At 44.5% G+C, this 17,557-nt stretch overlaps 1 protein-coding gene across 3 annotated transcripts in view; it reads left to right on the top strand.

The window, feature by feature from the left end:
- Nucleotides 1-17,557, top strand: part of SPECC1L (sperm antigen with calponin homology and coiled-coil domains 1 like) — a 108,595-nt gene that overhangs the window by 84,614 nt on the left and 6,424 nt on the right. The gene's annotated exons all lie outside the window — the stretch shown is intronic.

Genomic DNA, 17,557 nt, shown 5'->3' with positions numbered 1-17,557 from the left:
TGTATGTTGTGAACCATCCTTGCATTCCAAGAATAAGTCCTACTTGGTCATGGTGTATAATTCTTTTAATGTGCTGCTGAATTTGGTTTGCTAGTATTTTGTTGAAGATTTTTGCATCAGTGTTCATAAGAGATATTGGTCTGGAGCATTGTTCTCTGGTAGTGTCTTTGTCTGGCTTTGGTATCAGGGTAATGGTGGCCTCATAAAATGAGATAGAAAGTGTTCCCTCCTCTTCAGTTTTTGGACAAGTTTGAGAAAATTGGGGTTCTTTAAATGGGTAAAATTTATCAGTGAAGCCATTGGGTCAAGGGCTTTCCTTTACTGGGATTTTTTTCGGTTACTGATTCAGTTATCTTACTAGTTAAATATCTGTTCAGATTTTCTGTTCTTTGTAATTCATTCTTGATAGGCTTTGTGTTTCTAGGAATTTTCCCATTTCATCTAGTAATCCAATTTGTTGGCAGACAGTTGTTTATAGTACTCTGTTATAATCCTTTTCCTTTCCCTAAACTTGGTAGTAATATTCTCACTTAGTTTCATTTCTTAATAATTTTAGGCCTCGTCTCTCTTTTTTCCTGAGTCAGTCTAGCTAAAGGTTTGTGAATTTTGCTGACTTTTTAATGAATCAACTTTTGATTTCATTGATTTTTTTTCAATTGTTTGTCTATTTTCTTTTGTTTACCTCTGCTCTGATCTTTATTATTTACTTTCTTCTGCTAACTTTGGGTTGAGTTTGTTCTTATTTTTCTAATTCCTTAAGTTTTAAAGTTAGTTTGTTGATTTGAGATCTTTCTTATTTTTTTAATGTGTAAGAGTTTATTGCTATAAACTTCCCTTAAACTGCTTTCTCTGTGTCCCATAAGTTTTGGTATGTTGGGTTTTACTTTTCCTTTTTCTCTTACTGTTTTCTAATTTCCCTTGTGAATTCTTCTTTGATCCATTATTTACTTAAGATAATTTATTTTGGGCGCCTGGGTGGCTCAGTTGGTTAAGTGACTGCCTTCGGCTCAGGTCATGATCCTGGAGTCCCTGGATCGAGTCCCGCATCGGGCTCCCTGCTCGGCAGGGAGTCTGCTTCTCCCTCTGACCCTCTCCCCTCTCATGTGCTCTCTCTCATTCTCTCTCTCAAATAAATAAATAAAAAATCTTAAAAAAAAAAAAAAAAGATAATTTATTTTGAGTGGTAAACCAACCTTGCATTCTTGGGACAGACTCTTCCTAGTTCTATTATCCTTTTTAGCAAGTCATATTCAACTTGCTAAAGATTTGTTTAGAATTTTTGCATCTATGTCTATGAGGAATATTGGTCTGCAGTTTTTTTTTTTAATTAAAGATTTTATTTATTTATATGACAGAGAGAGACACAGCAAGAGAGGGAACACAAGCAGGGAGAGTGGGAGAGAGAGAGGCAGGCTTCCTGCTGAGCAGGAGCCTGATGTGGGGCTCGATCCCAGGACCCTGGGATCATGACCTGAGCCGAAGGCAGACGCTTAACAACCAGGCGCCCCTGGTCTGCATTTTCTTTGTTAATAAATAATGTCTTTACTAGGATTTGGTATTAGTAATGTTGATCGTAGAATAAGTTGGGAAGAATTCTTTCTTCTTCAGTTTTCTGGAAAAGTTTATTTACAGTTGGTATTACTTCCTTCTTAAATATTTGGTAGAATTCCCTAGTGAAGTCATCTTTACTGGTTGTCTTTGTAGGAACATTTTTAACTACAGAATCCAGTTTCTTTAATAGAGACATAGGGCTATTCAGATTATCTGTTTCTTCTTGAGTGAGGTTTGGCTAGTTGTGTCTTTCAAGGAATCTGTTCATTTCATCTGAGTTGTAGAATTTATTGGCATAACGTTGTTCATAATATTCCCGTCTCCTAGGTATCTGTAGAATCTGAAGTGTTGTCTCTGCTCTCATTCCTGATAACACAACTTATGTATTCTCTCTTTCTTCCTTATTAATCTAGCTGGAGGTTTATAAAATTTATCTTCTCAATGAACCAGTTTTTAAATTTATTTTCTTTTTTTTTTTTAAACTGATACAACCACTTTATTTGACAGAGAGAGACACAGCGAGAGAGGGAATACAAGCAGGGGGAGTGGGAGAGGGAGAAGCAGGCTTCCCGCTGAGCAGGGAGCCCGATGTGGGCCTCGATCCCAGGACCTGGAATCATGACCTGAGCCGAAGGCAGACGCTTAACGACTGAGCCACCCAGGCGCCCCTAAATTTATTTTCTTTATTATTTCTATTTTTCTATTTCATTTCTTTTTGCTCTGGTCTTTATTATTTCCTTTCTTCTGCTTACCATTTGGGTTTTAGTTGCTCTTTTTCTTTAGTTTCTTAAGGTAGAGTTGTCATCATTTGAAGCTTTTCTTCTTTTTTGCTGTAGACACTTCTTGCTAGAGTACTCATTTAATGGCATCCCACAAATTTTGATTTATTTTCATTCAGTTCAGAATACTTTTCTGTTTTGATTTCTTCTTTGATCCATGGATTATTTAGAAGTATTTCATTTAGTTTCCAAACACTTGAGGATTTTTCAGAGATATTTCTGTTACTGATTTCTAACTAAATTTGATGATGGTCAGAGAATGTACTTTCTATGACTCGGATCCTTTTAAATTTATTGAGACTCGTTTTGTGGCACAGAATGTGGTCTATCGTTTAAGAAAATGCTAGTCCGCTGTTGTTGGAGAAAGGCTCTGTAAATGTTAATTAGATACCATTCATTGACTGTTGATCATATCTTCTGTATCTCTATTTTCTAGCTACCTAGTCTAGCCATTTTTGAGCAAAGAATATTGCAATCTTTTGATTATAGTTGTAGATTTCTCTACTTCTCCTTGTAGTTTTAACAATGTATTCTAAAACTGTTACCAGAACATAAATATGAAGGGTTATGTCCTCTTGAGAAATTTACCTCGGCCATTATGAAGTGACCTTCTTTATCCGTGAGAATATTCTGTGCTGTGAAATCCTTGTTTTATATTAATATAGCCACTCTTTCTCTTGATTACATTTAGTGTAGTATACATATCTGTAGCGTGTACTTTTTACAGGTAGCACATAGTCGAGTATAACCATATTTTTAAAGTTACTCTTCTAATGATTATTCTAGGGATTACAATACACATTTAAGGTTGATTTATCCCAGTTGATGTAAGGTGTCCCAGTTGATCTAAGGTTTTTCTGACTTAATATGGTAAAAATAGCAACTTTTGCTCTAATGTAGGTCCTTCTCTTCCCTCTTCCTCTGTGCTGTTATTGTCATATGTATTATATTTATCTGTGTTATAAACCCAGTAGTATAGTACTATAATTATTGCTTTATTAATTGTTATGGTTTTTTTTAAAAATAAAAGAGGAAAACAGATGAGAACAATTTTAGGCATGAGGGCTACAGACTCCCACTGTTCTTACCTGAAATTATTTGCCTTTGATTCATTTCCAGAGCCCTGAAATTATTATTTTTGACAATTTCATCCAGTTTTATATTTGTTTTTTAGAGAGAGGAATTGTTGACCTCTGCTCCACCACAGCTGGAAGTTTCCTCACATGCTTCCTTTTTGGATTTCTTTTCCTCCGACCCTCTTTCACTAAGCAACAACAACAAAGGAGCACTTAGCCTTTCTTCTCCCAGAATTGTGTGTCCCCGTGGACTGAAGAGTCCATAGAGTAAGAACTAATGGACAGATAAAAATAGCTCAGTACCCCCCAGCTTCCTTTGAAATATTAGACTGTCTGTAGACAAATAGGAGAAAAGCAAGTTCTCGTAATAAATTTATGAAGTGTTCATATGATAACTGGGCTACCTGGGTGGCCTAGGCAGCTGGCATTTGCCACGCTCCCTTGGGCCACTTTGCATTTCCAGTATTCCAAAACTTGTGGGATGAGTGAATTCTCTGTATAAAGTAGCTTTCCTTACCTGAAAAACTCATGTTTCTTGTGATTCCTCTTGTACACTGCATGCTGAGACAGGGAATAGAGAAGGGTCCCCTGTACCCATGACCCCCCGGCCCCTGGTCTGTCCAATGCTGTCCAAATGGTATTTCCATTAATACACCCCTTCCTTTTCGGAGAGTTCTTCAGTCTCTCATGCCAGAAACATCATGGAGTGCCTCTTCCCCCCCAGTCCTTCCTTCCCTGTCTTCCCTTTCCACTTTCCTAGTGTCCTCTCTTTGTGATTCCAGTTAGGACTGAGGCAGGGGAGGGTGGAATGGGAGAGATCAGGAAAGCTGGGAGTTCTGCCAGTAGATAGAGTGCAGTTAAAATAATACATTTGGAATGCCTGATAGTCAACGCAAAGCTTAGATGGTTTCACTTCCTCTTCTATAACTGGAATCTTAGGTCACAGGAATGACTTCCCAGAGTTAAAAAATAAAAAGGTGCAGGCAGTAGATAAGGGTTTTGATCTGAATTGAATCTAGGTTGAAAGTCTAATTTTTTTTTTTCATTTTACATTGTCAGTTTGGTTGGAAACTTAAGTTTCCATACAGAAAGATCTTATTGTTTGTAAATATCACTGTGTTCCAAGGGTTAAAAATACTTGAACAAAGGGAAAGGGAATGGCAGGTTTGTAGTCCCACCCGGTCTTTATGCTGGCTTGCTCTCTCCGTGCAGCCATTCATGCTGCCACAGCCTGGTCATTCTGGGCCCTCTTGTCTGGGAAGCTGGCGGCAGCCCGGCGTGAAGTTCACATGTCTACGCAGAGCTCTTATCTCAGGGCTCCTCACGGGCCTGTGTTCCCTGCTGCACACAGCGGAGGTTAGGCAGATGGCCTCATGGTCACAGTGGAGTGTGAAAGAGTGGTTTCCTGTTTTCAGGGGATTCCTTTGAATGCCAAGCATAGCAGCTGGGAAACAAAGTTTTCCCAGAATCACAATGTACTTCTTGGGTTCTGTTTAAACATAATTTGACAGTCATGGTTAACATCTATTTCCAGAAATGTCAAGGCTGTAATTTTTTAAAATTAATTGCTTAATAGCATGACGATATGCCCGTTTGATCCATGTTCGCGTGTGCGGTAGGTAACACTACCCAGTCAAGGTTGCCCCCCAGCTGACACCAGTTCTTAAGGTGCTGATGCTTACATTTCTCATTGCGAGCATCTTTCGGAGCTGCATTCAGGGCCCTTGAATGTGGAAAGATACTCAGGAATGGTGGGCTGCACCCAGCGATAGCAGTTTCATGTGTACCTGTCGTGACTTCATCGACAGAGTGGGCCTGTGGAAGTGTGAGAAGTGAGAGGGACCTGAGGAGTTTGAACAGAGCCAGAGAGGCCTGTCATTCTCCTTAACTCCGGGTTCTCTTCCTCGTCCCCTCGTTCTTTCCCCCATTGAATTCCCACCCATAGAGAAATCTGCTGAATGTAGGAACATGGTTTGATTGCCTGTGTTCTTGGTTAGCTGTAAAGTAATTGTCACAGGAGTTTGTTTGCTTAGATAAAATTTGGGGTACTTAATCTGAATCAGCACCCACAATTCCACTCTCAGAAGTTGGAGAACATCAGACTTGAGATGACCCCTAGGAATCCCGCAGATGGGGTTTCACTTCTCAGGTGACGGAACTGCAAATCGGAGAAATGGCAGGCTTGCCTGAGATCATACACCTGGGCCTCCAGACACCCAGCAGGGTCCCAGGCTCTTCACTAAGTTTCCAGTAAATGGGTATTTTTCTTACGAGTAATGCCGAGAAATAGAGGAGAAATCAGATAAGTAACATTTTCAGGAGCTGCTTCGTTATTTTGCTAAAAGCAGAATCATTAGATTATTCGGGTCAAATAATCTTTATATATCTAAGATAGCACACACAGTCCTTTACTGCCTGACATCATGAGAAAATTGTGTGTGTGTGTGTGTGTTTCATTCACTTTGGTTGTGTTGCCAGCATAACAATATGATGTCTACAGAGGAGTTGAAATTTGACAGGTTAATTTTATTATATACATGATGCTCTGGCTTTTCACAAATGAGTTTAGCCTGAGGTCATTCAGGAAATTTAGGGTGACCTCTCTGTTTGTAGAAGCAGGTAATTTGTAAAGATGCTCTATTGCTGCCTCATGATATATAATTATGGAAAGGGTAATTAACCATTAGATACTGGAGGGAGGAAGAAAGACAAACTAGTTTCCTTTCCAAAAGGGCTCTTTAGATCCAGGAGAAAGGAGGCTGGTCTGGTTACCTACTGCTGCATAACAAACACCACCCCAAAAAGTTAATGGCTTAAAATAATGATGACATTTATTTAGCCCATAAATCTACAGTTTGGGTGGAGCTTAGTGGGGACAGCTCATCTCTGCTCCATTCAACTTCATCTGAGGCTCCTGCCCTCCTCATGTCTGGTGGCTGAGATTTTCACTGGGCTTCCTAACGGCACGCTGGCTGTGTTCCAGGGTAAATGTCCCGAGAGAGATGGGCAGTAGCCCCTCATCTTTTATGACCTAGTCTTGGGGGTCATGCAGCATCTCTTCTGCCACATTCTGTTTGTTGAGGCAGGCACAAAAGCCTGTCCAGTTGCAAGGGGAAGGGAGCTAGATTCCACCTCCTGATGGGACACAGCAAGGTTCTGGAGAGGATATAGGGCCAGAAGTACTGCTGTGGCCTTTTTCGAAAAATCCAGTCTGCCACAGAGACTGTTGTTTTTTATTTAAGTAGAACAGCCAATAACATGACATTAACCTGGCAGAACCTTATAATGATATTTTTAAAAATATTGCTCACAGGTGAGAGGGAACCTGGATAGAGTAGGGGCAGTCTGGCAAAGAAGTCTACCTTATGAAAGCTAGATTCATTTGCCTGTACAGGTCTGTGTAGCAAAGCACGCAGCACCCTGAGAACTCGGGGATATGACTGTCCGCCTTCTCAGAGCCCACCCAGGGTGTGGGTTCCATCAGAGTCAGTTGGACTGTGTCTGGTTCCACCGCGGTTTAACCCGGAACTACATTCAGGTACGGCACTCTGAAATACTGGGAAGAAGTACAAAACTTAAAAACGGAGAGAACCTAGGTGGCACCTAAATGTGTTTGTGGGCCCTGGGATCCCTTGTTTGAAAAAAAACAGATTCATTGAGGTAGAATTGACATATAATCAACTGCACATATTTAAAGTCTACAGTTTGATGACTTTGGCCTGTGAAACCATCCCCACACATGGTGAGTATATCGAGGTCCACAGAAAATTCCTTAAGCCTCTTTATTTCCTCTTCATCCTGCCTTTTCCCACCGCCGCCCCCAGGCAGCCATGATCTGCTGTCACTGTGTAGTGTTTGCATTTTTTATAATTTGGTATAAATGGGATCATAGCGTGTATAATTTGGGGAGGGTTCTGGCTTCTGTCACTTAGCATAATGATTGTGAGATTTATTCATATTGTGTATATCAATAATTCATTTCCTTTTTTTTTTTTTTCTGAAGAGCAAGTCCGTTTTATGGAAACATCACCATTTGTTTATCCATTCAGCTGTTGCTAGACATTGGGTTGTTTCCAGTTATTGCTTCTTTTTTTTTTTTTTTAAAGATTTTATTTATTTATTTGAGAGAGAGAGAGCGAGCACATGAGAGGGGGGAGGGTCAGAGGGAGAAGCAGACTCCCTGCCAAGCAGGGAGCCCGATGTGGGACTCGATCCCGGGACCAGGATCATGACCTGAGCCGAAGGCAGTCGCTCAACCAACTGAGCCACCCAGGCGCCCCCAGTTATTGCTTCTAAGTAAAGCTCCTGTGAACATTCATGTGCAGGTGTTTGCATAGCCTGAAAAGTGGATTGGCTGGATTATGTGGTAGGTATAGGTGTCACTCTTTAAGAATCTGCCAGACGGTCTTCCAAAGTGGCTGCATCAGCAGTGTGGGAGAGTTCCAGTTCCTTTACATCCTCACCAAGACTTCGTGTGGTCGGCCTCCAGCTGTTCTAATAACTGTGTGGTGATATCTCATCGTGGTTTTAATTTTCCAGTTGCCTGGGAACTAATGGTGTTGAGCGTCTTTCCGTGTGCTTGTTTAACATCCATGTATCTTCTTCCACAAAGTGCCTGTGCACAAGCAGAATGGTCGTTAAATACAAGGAAGGATATGATGCAGTCTAGAGCATGACCTTTGCCCTCAGGGAACTTTCGAAGTTATTTCTGAAACATAATAATATTTCCAGGCCTTTTAAAATGATGCCTTAACCTTTTTAATGACTCAGATTTATAATCATAAGCATTCATGACTGTACTGTGTAGAATCCAGTTTTGAGTCCCTTTACTTCTGCTGCCTCATATCCCTTCTTATGACCCTCAACCCTCTCTATCTGGCTGCATCCTAATGTGTATTTTACCAAGAAACGACAAAAAGTGCCTGTGACCAACTTGCATGCAAAACAAAACCAGAAAAGTATGGGGTCAGGAGTAAAGCGCCACGTACAGGCCCCCAGCGGCACGCAGGCTCCTCCCCTCCCTTGTGACAGCATCATGTTCTCTCACTGGTGGTATCTGGTTATGTTTGGTCCAGGGTAAAGTGTTTCACCATTTCCCTTCACATTTACTACACTAATGGGAAAGTAAGTAAACCACTGAGTTTGGGTGTACAAGAGGGTGATACCTGTTTTTGGATGTTTTGCCATTTTCCCTCTGCCAAAATGATACCTTGTAGGTGTAGAAACAAATACCCTGAAAGATTTAAAAGAACACTTTAATTCCCGCCCTAAGCAGTAAGATAAGTTCCTCTTAAGGTGAGCACTCTATTGAGCATCTCTTTCCCAAGATCATTTCCTTCCCAAGCTACTGAAAGACCACACCCACTTCACATCCAGGCTGCCTTGTACTTTGGTGTCCTGGGTCAGACCAGGTACATTCCCTGTGATTTCAGAAATAGAAGTGCCATGCCAGGGCAGACCAGTAGTCTTTCTAGGCTCATGTTTTGTCTGGGGATGTATCAGAGGGTGTTCTCAGGGGCAGGCGATTCTCCCTTGAAACGTGAGTACCAGGAAGATAACGATGCATCCAAATGGGCACCTTCCCTGCTAGGGGCTTGCCACCAATGCACTGGTCTAAATCTTTGTTCTCTGTAGGATTAATGATGCAGTCTCTGTGTGGTAGTATCCTTTTGTGCATAAATTACATTTTTTAAATTTAAGGTGTTTGGATGAGTCTAGGTATGTTTTGTGTCTGTCCTTCATGCTTTATAAGTACTGTCTTCTAGCAGCCCTCATTTTTAGAAGCTGAAGCATTTTTTGTTTGTTTGTTTTTTAAGACCTACCTCCATACTGAAGCTTTCAGATCCTCTGGACCTTTTTTCCTAAATTTCTCTACATTCTCTCAGAGTTTTCTTAAATGAGCACGTTATTCAGCAAACCTTTGTGAAGTGCCTGAAGAGTGTGCTAGGTTTTCAGGTCAGTGCTTGGCAAAAACACTCTTTGAGAGAGGGAAACGGAGTCATATACATGCCGTTTGTTGCAGTAGGCACAGGGGACACATGTGACAGAAGTCCGTGTGACTGTCACAGAGCCATCAGACCTTCATCTCTGGCCCAGACAGCAGGTGTCCTGAAGTTCCAGGGTGTGAACTAGAGGAGAGGGACTTGGAACCAGCATGGCTGTCTTCTGGTACTCCAGGGCCTCTCCTGGGGCGGGGACAACAGTCTGCTGTCTCATGCTTTTTTGATCTGGAAGGTGGAATCAGCACCATCTCGGGGGAGGGGGGAAGGGATATGCTGAGCTCCAGCCGAAGGAGCTGTTCCATGTACCTCACAGACTCTGTCTTACAAATCCTCATAACTGGGTTATCTTTCCTATTTTGCGGAGAGAACGGAGACTCCCGGGAGGTAAACTGCCCCCACAGTCTTGGAGCTAGTAGGGACTAACCCCAACATTCAAAGCCCAGGTCCGAGGGACTCGTTCAAACCCATGATGCCTCTGTCACACCATTCTGCTTTTCCAGAGCGGTGGCTTTCACATCGGTATAAAGAATTTCCTGGGCGCCTGGGTGGCTCAGTCGTTAAGCGTCTGCCTTCGGCTCAGGTCATGATCCCAGGGTCCTGGGATCGAGTCCCACATCGGGCTCCCTGCTCAGCGGGAAGCCTGCTTCTCCCTCTCCCACTCCCCCTGCTTGTGTTCCCTCTCTCGCTGTGTCTCTCTCTGTCAAAAAAATAAATTAAAAAAATCTTTAAAAAAAAAAGAATTTCCTAAGACTTAAAATGGAGAAGCAGTCAGCCTTGTATAGAGCTTGTTCCTGTCACCTTTTCCTCAGAGAAGGCATCTGAGCAGGGTTTTTGTGTGAGCCATGGCTTGTTCTGTTGGGCAGCCTTCAAGGCGCACAGCACCCAGATTACCCTGCATCCATCTGTTTTAGAGCCTGAGTACAAAATTGGTGGCATTTGTCTCAAGGGTAAACTAAAGGAGGCCATCCCAAGGATGTTTTGGAATGCCTAATTTTCTTGCCCTCAAACACACGAATTCTCAGGGAAGCCGTTGGGGGTTAGGACAAGGAGACACGGCTTCTCTCCTCCTCCTCTGCCAAGCCCTTCCCCAGAGCACACACCATGGTAAATGTTGCTTGAGGATTACTGTGAGTGTCTCCTTTAGTTCAAATTGCATTTTAGTGAGTAATAACCCCTGCCAAAGCTAAACAAAAGCTAGAAAAGGCAGGACTAATTCCTGAGCTCCTCATAAGACTGCTCACAACATGCCCAGGGCTCATGAATCAGCTGTGACCTAGCCATCAGCTCTTGCCTGCCGTCCCTTCCTAGTGGTAGTTTTCCTGAGTTTTCAAAAAGCAGGCATCCTGGTTCCTGTAAAAGGTCTCCCTTTGGAGGGGTTTATGGGAAATGCAGGGACGTTAATCCCGTCTCTTAGGGTGACATTTGCTAACTAATTCTGAATTGTTCCCCCAAAATAGGTTCATTTGACTGAAACAATTTATAGCACATTAAACCCAAAATGTTGTTGTTATTGTACCTTAGATTTTGTTTTTGTGAAGTTTCAGTACCGTTGGAGCTGTATCCTAGAAGTGTGCTTGCTACTTTGGGCAACATCATTGTGGTTAAACCTGGCTGCCTCACCCAGAGAACCATGGCAGCTTCCCTCTCTTGACTTTGGAGCAGCCGTGCACAGAGAATTATTTAATGTTTATTGTTTGTTTTTAAGAAAAAAAAATTTTTTTTTTAAGATTTTATTTATTTGCGAGAGAGAGCATGAGAGGGAGGAGGGTCAGAGGGAGAAGCAGACTCCCTGCTGAGCAGGGAGCCTGATGTGGGACTCGATCCCAGGACTCCAGGATCATGACCTGAGCTGAAGGCCGTCGCTCAACCAACTGAGCCACCCAGGCGCCCAAGAAATTTTTTTTTTAAGTAGGGCCATAAATATTCCCATAAAACCCACTCTTGAATCATTACATTTAAGCAACATAACTGTTCAATGAACACTCTAGGATAAGTTGGCTGCTTATGAGATCTACTCAGTGTATAGAGTTTATTGAGCGTGAACTACTTCAGAACATCTACCAGTTTTTGTTTTTGTTTTTTTTGGGGGGGTTGTTGTTGTTCCAGCCATTTTTAAGTCTACAGTTCAGGGACATTAAAGTTCATTCACAGTATTATACAACCCATCACTACTGTCTGGTTCCAGAACTCTTCCTCACCCCAAAGGGAAACCCCCATACCCGTTAGCAGTCACTCCGTATTTCTGGCCCCTGGCAACCAGTAATCTGTTTTCTGTCTCTGAACCTCACCAGTTTGGTTACTACATATAAATGGAGTCATACAACAAACATGTGGCCTATGTGTCTAGCTTTCACCTAGCAGAACGTTTCAAGATTTATCCACGTTGTAACATGTGTCAGTACTTCATTTTATTTTAAAGGCTCAAAAAGATTCCATTGTGTGGACATACCACATCACGTTTATCTGTTTTTCTCATTGGTGGACATTTGTTGCGTGGTTGTTTCCACGTTTTGGCTGTTGTGAGTAATGCTGCTATGGACATTCCTGTGCAGGGGTTAGTTTCAACACTGGTGTTCACTTCTTTGAGGTGTTTGCCCAGACTGGAAGTGCTAGGTCATCCGGCAGTTCTCTGTGACTGCCGCAGCAGATGCAGCATTTTGCATTCCCACCAGCAGTGTACAATTTCATTTCTTTACATCCTCGCCAGCACTTGTTACTCCATTTTATAAAATAATATGCATCATATTGGATATGAAGTGGTAGCTCTTGGTGGTTTTGATTTGCATTTCCTACTGACTAATGGAGTTGAGTATCTTCTTGTGTACTGTTGCCTGTCCATTTGTCGTCTTTGGAAAAATGTCTGTTCAGATCCTTTGCCCGTTTTGCATTTGGGCAGTTGGGTTGTTTGTCTTTCAGTTGGGTTGTTGAGTTGTAGCTTGGTTTGTTTTTCATGGAAATTTTCAGATACCCACTAAAGTAATGAGAGTGGTAAAGCGACCCTGAGCACATGTCCCCTGGGCACAAGTCATTGCACCTGGTCCTCGCGCTCTCCACCCACACCTGGAGGTTTCCAGAACAACTCCCAGCCCTTTAATGTCATCTCACATTTAGTTTAAACTTCCCGATTGAAACATGATTTTATAGTTGGTTTGCTAGAATGAAGATCCAGATAAGGTTCATACTTTGCATTTGGATAATAAACTTCTTTTAGTCAAATTTAATCTTAAATTTCCCTCTTCTTTTCCCCCCTTTCAGTTTGTCTTCTTGAAGGAACTGGATCATGTATCTTACAGAACTTCTACATTTTAGGTTTCACTTACAACATCCCTGTGGTGTTCTCCCCTGGTATAAGCTAGAAGATAGAACTAGGGGTTAGATCTGATTCCAGTTCTAGTTTCTGGCAGAAACACCTCAGTTGTGGAGTTGTGTCCGTCTCTCCAGGTAGAACAGAGCAGGACCGGCTCTCTCTATCTGAGATGGCCCTGGCCACTCATCATCGTTGCCAAGTGATGCCATTCCATTTCTGTCAGTCACTCCTACTTCATTGGATTCCTCTTCACAGACAAACTCCTGTGTCAGGTGTTTAATTGCCTTGCTGTCCAGTTGGGTCAGGAAAGTTCCATCCAGTGCTTGATCCTCTCCCTTGATTTCCCAGCACTTAGGATCATGAGTGGTTTCCAAGCTGGGCCGGGTGTGCTTCTGTGAGCATCATCATGAACTCCCAGATTTGACCTTTTAAATAATGTTCCCGTCCACTGCACTTCCACCCGCCGTCAGTCTTTAGATCAGTGGTCCTGACTCAGGTCATCTGGGGACTTTTAACGAAAATAATGTCCAGACAACTGGGTCAGACTCTCTGGGGTAGAGCTGAGCATGTTGCTTTGAAAAGGCCTTGCAGGTGATTCTGATGCACAGCGAAGATTGAAGGTCCTTGTTGGAACCCCCTCCCTGACAAGGGGCACAAGATGCAGAGCCCTGTCTTCAGGATTGCTGGCTCACCCTGGGCTGTCTGCCCTGGCTTGCTTCCTTACTCTCACTTCACCACATAGTCCCAATACCTGGACTTCATGATAAGCAAGCTTCATGGACATGTGCTGCCTGCCCTTCTTCTCCTCCCCTCCTCTCCTGTCCCCTGACCTGGAGCAGAGCTTGGCTAAACTTCATAAGGGAGACCGCACTAAAGTCCCCAGGGCAACACCCTTAGATCTGCAGCCAGAGTGGGCCTACCAGTCTACACCGTGGCAACCCTGGGCACCAAGCAGGTTTTTGCTTGTTAACTTCCAGGGTCTTCTGGGGCCTTCTGTATTTAACACTACCGGCAGTGGTAAATACTGTCTCTTGATGTTTTTTCCCTCTCTTTTAGACATCACACCCCCTTACCATACCACATAAAAAAAGATACCCCAGATTTCCCTCCAGACCTTGCCCCCTGGCCTGGGGCTGAGGCAACTGGGTAGGGGTTTTGTTTGTAATTCACTTGTACCTCCTGAAGGCTGGGCTGTGGACCCCCAGCAGGTGGCATTCCCAGTATCTTCAGTCAAGGGAAGGACTGCCTCTCTGCCTGTGTTCAGGCCTGTGACACCACTGTCAACGGTTGAGATGGGCCTAAGGAAGTCGGTGTGAGCAGAGAGATGAATCATGATGTTTGGCTTCTTGCCCTATGCCCATAAAAGTGGCATTTCCTTAAATAGATCAGAACCTTAATAACTATTTAAAGAACATGTGGTATTAGGGGGTGTATTTTATGGCCTTTAATTAAACTTCAGACAAATTAAAACATTTTTAACGATGTTTTATGACATTTTTTATCCTTTTCCGTGGAGATTTGTGTAATTTTTTCGCTCACTTACCCCACTCCCTCAACTCTCAGTGCATACAAGGGCACACCAAAGTGGGGCCACCTGAAGGCTGCAGGCAGAGGACAGCATCATATCTTAGTCATAGGAGCAGGTGAAGGCTTCTGGCCCAGCTCAGGAAGGAGCAAGTGGGAAACGCCCAGCTGGTCCTGTGGAGGGGTGTGAGGTGTTGGGCGATTTTACGAGTCTAGGTCTGAGTTTTTATGATAGTGAAAAGGACAGCAGATGGGCTTGTGAAGCAGGCCACGTCCATCTTCCCTGTCAGATCTCTTAGTGGACATTTCTTAGATGGGAGGTCCTGGATGGGAGGATGTGTGCCTGTAGGAGAAAATGTGACAGAGCACCTCATTTGAGTCTGTGCTGAATGCTTTCTTGAACTTTTGTTGACACATATCATAACCATCTCCTTTTTGTCTGCCTAATCCAAACATAGACTTACCTGAAAGAGTAGAAAAATCCTGAGTTGACCTGAAAACCAAATGCAAAATCTGAATTCATTAATTAGAAACTTACATTACAGTTACTAGTATGTTCCGTTGTCCCTATTTTAAAAAGAAAATTGTTCCCTTCTTACAGAGCTTGGCGCCATTGCCTGTGAATAGTGAGCAATAGAAAGTTCTTCCATTAGTGTGCATATTCCCCTCAAAACACCATTTTGGGGCTTTAAGAATAGTTTATTTTAAAGGTGTTGGCTGGCTTGCTGAAGCAGCCATCCATGTAGGGGTCAGGACCTGTGTGGATGGAAGGCCCTCGACCCTCCGCAGCCCCTGCGCTGATCTGCAAAATGTAAATGGGCCCTTCTGCCCAGAGAGAAGTGCACTTGGGCTTTACAGTCAAGGGTTTTTCCTTATGCACCGAAAAATGCCGCTTTTTAAAAATAGTCCATTTCTAGACAACCTTTGTGAAATAAACATGTCAAAAAGCATATCTGTGAATGTCGTAAGACCATTACGGATAATTGAACTTTGCGATGAGGTGGCTTCTTAAACCTAAATTAATAGCCGCGGAATCAAGAGCTCCACAGAGGAAGCCAGGGGACTTTTCTAGCACCCTTTTCGGCCTCAGAGAATCAGCTTTGTTGTTTATATAGACTTTTCTCTGTTCAATCTGCATTATTTCCCAGTAGTTTGATTTTTCAGCCCTGATCCTCAAAAACAGTGAAACAAGCAGTGAGATGGGGAGCGGAGGGCGCAGGCGCAGCGCTGTTGTGGTGGCTTGGGGTGGTGGCAGCCTTGCCTGGGGCCTGCTTTCTCAGATGTTAGGCTTTTCTCCACTTCCATTGAAGCCCCAGCCTCATTTTCCCCCAGGGTCTCTCGGGATGGGTGAGCAGGTGGAGGGACAGGGGTGGGCAGAGCACTCAGAGGCCTCACTTGGATTCGGTGCGTTGTGGCCTCGCTGTCCCTTGCGGGGTACAGTGCCCAGCCTGGCTCCTTCCAGCTGGCGGAGGCTGAGACACCTGCCAGCCTGCCTGGGCTTGGACTTCGGAAGTTTGGTTGTCAGGTACTTCAAAGTTAACTCCCCCTACCCTGGAACTCGAGAAACCATTGTTCCTCATTGTTTAAATTTCTTTGGCATGTTTTGTAAATGAAGTCGCTGCTCTGCCTGGAGGTTCCAGGCTTGAGGTCAGGTTTGTGTTGAGGAAGCTGGGGAAGGCTGGGGTTCCCACAGCTGGGGAGCTGGGGCGCAGCCGTTTCCTCTGCTGTAGGAGCCTCTGGCGTGCGGCGTGGGGAGGCCAGGCACGTAGGCGGCTCTGCCAGACGCCTGCCTTTCAGGGAGCTGGAGAGGGGGCTGCGGCGGCAGGAAGTGGAGATTTGTTTTCCTCCAGAAATGAATGTGGCCTCCGGGGGCAAGGGCTGGGAGTCCTCAGCGGCCACGTGTTGCCGCCGGCCTCACACAGGGCTTGGACAAGCCAGTAAGAGGCTGCTTGCCCTGTCGTCTGTGCGATGGTACGAGGCGCCCTTGGCTCTTTGATCAGGGCACTTGTCACGAGATCTGGTCGGGTTCCTAGGAGGAGCATGGCCGGGCTTGGGACGGGACTGAGTTTGAATAACCACCCAAATCAGCTCTGGAACCTGGGCCTCCTTATCTAAAACTGCTCCTGGGTGATGGTGGGATTAAGGTGACACCCTGTCCTCCCTGCTGCCGGCCCAGCACCTTGGACAGGTCACTTCCCTTCCCTGGTTCCAGTTTCCTCCCAGCTGGCACCCACACCCCTGGCTGGCTGCTTCCTGAGATTCCGATGAGATGAAGGAGGCCCGTTTGCTGTGGCAGCAATCAGCAGTAACTCTCGGACACCGCTGGTTGCACCCTCACAGGAGGCAGGGACTGTCATTGTCCGCCGGAGAGGGGCCGGTCAGGGTTGGGACAGGAATGCTTGCCTGGGCTGTGTCTTCGTGGCCAGGAAGTGTGGGAACTGCAGCCTGGAGGCAGGGAGGACCTGCCCGGCCTCGGTGGCCGGGGAAGGGTTGGCGGGCTCACTCATAGAGGTCAAGTCAGATGGCCCTGAAAGCTTGCTGAGACCTTCCCTGGGACTCTTGGCAGGTTTGCATCCTTTTGTGCTTTAATCTGGTAATTTTCCTCACCACAGTTTCTGAACAATGCTTTCAGGCCAGATTGGCGAGACTGGCCGCCCCAGATAATTGGGTTACCAAGGGGAAATGACCTCTGGAATGATTGCCCACAGAGCTGCCACCTTTTTGAAGGCTTGTGCTTGAGTGGAAGCCCCCCCAGAGGGCAGCATTCTGGGTGTCTGCAGTCAGGGGCCAGAGAAATCATTTCAGTGACAAGGCCGATGAAAAGATCAGCCCCACTCTCTTCCATGCTACTCGCTCTTTTTGTAAGGGGACTGACCGCAAGCTGTGAGTCTGGATTAAGACCGTCTTCCCGGAAGGGCCACTTGCCCAACCTGGTCCTATCCTCCCCACCTGCCCCCGTCCATGAGCCCCAGGTCCCCTCCTTGGTGTGAGGACCTAACAGTTTGTAAACCTGGGGTGAGGGATGGCAGAGTTTGTAAAACCCTATACACATACGCACAGTATTTGTATCGCTGTGATCGCTTGTCCCTGGGAGGAGTGGCAACCTGTATCCAGGAGTGGGGGGGTTGCCTTCACTCATAAAGTCTGGGCTTCCAAGTACCCTAGGAGCTAACCCTTGATGCAGTTGAAGTCTGCGTGAAAGAAACAGTGGGGCCTCAGACAAGAGGTGTTTGGGGAAGTGCTCTCTTTTTCAATCTGTGGCATTTATATAAAGTGTGTGAATTTCCAAAATTTAACTGGAGTTTCAACTTCAAAAGG

This window comes from Leptonychotes weddellii, chromosome 13 (genome assembly GCF_054177405.1).
Source record: "Leptonychotes weddellii isolate Sample4059 chromosome 13, ASM5417740v2, whole genome shotgun sequence".
NCBI lineage: Eukaryota > Metazoa > Chordata > Mammalia > Carnivora > Phocidae > Leptonychotes > Leptonychotes weddellii.
The sequence above is the reverse complement of the archived record's forward strand: the minus strand, read 5'-3'. Positions and strand labels throughout refer to the sequence as shown.